Raw genomic sequence first — 4,295 nt, forward strand, 5'->3', positions numbered from 1 at the left:
TGGCCCAGCTGAAGATGGATTTTGTTCTGAGGCTGTCCTTGCGCTCTTTCCACCGTACCTTGCAAGGCATTACTTTCTCCCACTATCTCGAATCGAATAGATTACTCATTCTTTGAAAAGATTCACTTTTATGTATATATTGTTTTGGCCCCAAATTGTAGAATAGAGCAACAAATAAATTTTTTTTCTTTAATATAAAGAATTGAAACTCATTGGACCATTCCATGAACACAATGGTTCTCCATTAGTTTCACTGTTCTCAGAAAGAATGATCAACAGCTCGGAACCAGGATCAGGACAGGAGAGCAGGGCTGGACTTTGAATGTAGGGAGAGAAAGATGTTAGGTGTTAGGAAGTGTTACCGTGTGACTCTCTGCAATTTGGTCTTCCAGTCTACCATTGATGTTTCAATGCTGTGTATTGAACTGACTTATCTTTGTTGTCACAGTTCTTCTCTAACGCTTTTGTGCCTCTGCATGTGGTGTTGTCCCCACTTCCTTTTGCCTTCTTCCCTCAACCTCTCATTATATCTTTCTTCAGGTCTCAGCTCTGGGAAGCTTTTTCTCACCTGCACACAAAGGATTCATGAGTTCCTCTTCAGTAGTCCGATTGAATCTTGTATTATTCTCTATGTATCACTTTTCACTTCCTATTATACCTGTCTATTGACTTGTCTCCCCATTCTTTGAGGATTTGTATTTGTAGCACCTGGAACAATGATGGGCAAATTGTAGGCTCTTAATGAGCAGGTAGATGAAAACCTAGCACGATGTACTTAGTGGTTGCTACCAAAGTATTTACATGATTTAGTTTCTAAATTAATATGTAAATATGAAAAACAGAATAAGTGTCGTTGTCAAAAGCTAAATCTAGGCATTAAGAGTGTAACCAATCTGTCTTCCTTTACCAGTCTGAGGGCACAAAATAATATAACTTTATCTTTAGTATTCAAATGACAATGATTTATAGACCCCCAACTGCTGAGATTAGCAAGAAGTTTACGATTTCCTCAGGGTTCCCATCTCTAAATAGTCCTACTACTCCAAGAATCAGTCCCCCATTTGCTTGCCCTTTGCTTCTTGATTTAAATTGTTGAATTCAGAAACACCCTTCAAGATCAACTTCCTGACTGTAGCCCCTGGAGAAGCTCTGATCCCTGGACCCCTGGCTTCCATTCTTTTCAATACCTCAGGGCTGGGGAAGAGGAGAGAACTGGGTTACCTCTAGGGTTATCCAGTGGTCCAGCTATTCTGAAAAATATGCCCAGGACATCCACTTCATTGTCCCAGATTGCTTATATACCTAAGGAAGATGGCTGTTCCAGTGTAATACTCATTCAGGGGTATTCTCTAGCCAAAATTCTCTGGGATCCAAGTGTTACAGTTATGATAGTCATGCATGTACAACAGTGTTTCCCAAGGTTCAATCTTGGGACCAGAATGACTGAGGGAGGAGCAGCTGAAACACCAGCTACACACTCTGCCCAGAATGAGCTCATCTCCTCCAACCTTGGAAGGATATTTTGTTCTACCACCTCTGAAGACTCAGTTCGTGTTTCTTCAACATTTGCCCTTGGAGTTGGAACTCAGACATGCCCCCTGAAACTGGAGGTCTTTGATGAAGAATGGAATTCTTTCAATGAGAGAATTGACATCGCTAATAAAGTGCTATAATAACCAGGCCTTTCTATACTAAGCAAGCCAATATGAATGCAACTCCTTATAACAAGAAGCAAAGGAAAGAAGCTGGCTTTCTGAAGTCCAAAGGTGGACATGGTTACAGTCAGTATCTGCTAGGAGCCTGATTGCAAAAGAGAGGGATGGTAGAAAACTCACCTGTGAATGTTCTAGGCCAAGAAGATCAGAGAGGAAGCAGAAGGAAGAGAAGCTCCTTAAAACTTCATGTAGTGCATGAAAGCTGACTCCAACTCCCAGAGCCTTCGTGGCTCTGGAGAAAGGAGCCAATTATGCCAATGATGCCAATTATGATGAGCTTATCAGTGAGATGCTTGTGGCCTTGGATCTTGGTTACCTTATCCCATTATTAAAAAGACTTGACTGTGATCCAAAAATGACATGTCTTTTCCCTGTTATTCTCTCTCACTCTCTCTCTCTCTCTATATAACTTTTTTTTTTTTTACAAAAAGTTTCCTGGAATTACTATGAAAAATACCTGCAGTAAATACAACCATTTTAAAATGTGAATTTTTTTAGGACTGGGTATAATCAATCTCTAATAGCTTCTAAATTTATTTCTTAGTATTTTGCAGTGAGAGCTGATGTTTAAAAGCATGTGTTATGGGATACTAAACAACTCATAAAGATTCAATTTAAAAAATGGGTAATTGTTTTTATTTCCTATTCTGTGGATAAAAAGACTGAAGATCAGAGAGGCTGTGTACCTGAAGTCACTGGCTTGTCAGTTACAGGCATGGGATTTAAATCCAGGCCTATGTGGCTGAAATCTTTGTCCTTTCCAATCCTCTTAGTCATACTATAAGTATTAAGAAATAAAAACAAACTGGTATATCTCAGAAAAGTTTTAAATAATGTATGTAGAAATTAATAATGCTAGCAGATAGCAAGAAAATGTAATTCATTTTATCATTATAGTCACTAATGGTCCTATTTTACCAATTGTTGTACAAAATCTACAGACAAACCACAACTTCAATAATGAATAAGGCTATTATTTTGGAGTCAGAACACATTAATGGAAGAGGAGTCCAAATAGAGGATGCACATACCATAGAGGATGCACATGCTAAGCACCTCAAAGCACCTATAGTAGATTTAACTGAAAAATAAAATCAGATTTTTTTGGTAATTTTTGTCAAATGATTACTTGTAATAACTAATATATATTAGCACTTGTATTTGGCAGACATTGTGTTAGGCCAAGTACATGGAGGATGGATCTTGTTTAGTCCTCAGTTGAACCTTATGCATTAAGAACGTTCTTCATCATTAAGACCCCATTTTACAGATGGGAAAGTGGAACTTACTAGTAGAATCTCACCTAGTGTCATGCACTGGTACCTAGTGGGACCTGGGTTTCATGCCTGAACCTGTTCTCTCAATCAAATTTACTATAAAAATTTACTGGCAACAGAGTCAACTAATAATGTTTATTTATCCTTCAAATAAGATTTTTTTTTTCACAGTGAGAATTTGTTTTTATAAACATTCTAGCATCAGGATGCATGCTTAAGGTGAAATAAAAATGTCTTTGTTTAATAAACGATTGTCCCCATCCACCTTTTTTTCTTTCCAGCTGACATTAGAGGATTGGTGCACTTATGCATAAATGGAAGCTGGTAAACAGAACTTGATTCTGAGTAAAAAGATAGGTCAGACATATGCTGTTCAGTACTTGAAAGAGAAGAGATTCCAAATGCTGCAACCAGAAACATTCAAAGAAATCAGAATACCTCGATTATTTTCATATAAAAGACACAGGGATTGGAATTCAATAGCTATTTTTTTTTCCCTTGGAGAAAATTATTGTAGCTTTTGCCAACTGATAAAAATTTAATAGAGAAAGAGGGCTCACTGTGCTTCTCCTAGGCAGAAAATAGGTTCTGTGACTGTTGGTGTGTCCTCTAGATCAAGGGTCCCCAACCCCTGGGCTGCAGAAGGGATAGGTTTGTGACCTGTTAGGAACTGGCCGCACAGTAGGAGGTCAGTGGCAGGCCAATGAGCGAAGCTTCATCTGTATTTGCAGCCTCTCCCCAGCGCTAGCATCACTGCTTCAGCTCCACCTCAGATCATCAGGCATTAGATTCTCATAGGAGCACCAGTCCCTGGTGCCAGAAAGGTTGGGGACCGCAGTATGCTAGCTCTGGGGAGCAGTTGCAAATACAGAAGAAGCTTCACTCTCTTGCCTGCCACTCACCTCCTGCTGTGTGGCCCGGTTCCTAACAGGCCACGGATAGGTACTGGTCAGTGGCCTGGGGATTTGGGACCCCTGCTCTGGATCATCCCATATTATCTTTTAGGACTAGAATATGGTGTCATTGGCCTCCAGATCAAAAGCAACTAAGGGCACCAGTAGAGTTGCATGGGGTGACCCAGTTATTAGTGTTTTCCAAATTTACATTACAGAAGTGTAGGCCAAATTCTCAGCTTGTTATTTATTTTGTGGAATGAGTAGGGCCAGGTTAACACATGAGGTTTAAAAGCTTCCCACTCACTAAGAACTGTAAGGCAAAACACTGGGGCAAGAAGCCACATAACACAGGGCCTACATGTGTGAGTTCAAGTACCTGACTTCATGGGTTTGTATCCTAGCTCCCG

Source organism: Pteropus medius, unplaced genomic scaffold (assembly GCF_902729225.1).
Source record: "Pteropus medius unplaced genomic scaffold, Ma_sr-lr_union100, whole genome shotgun sequence".
NCBI lineage: Eukaryota > Metazoa > Chordata > Mammalia > Chiroptera > Pteropodidae > Pteropus > Pteropus medius.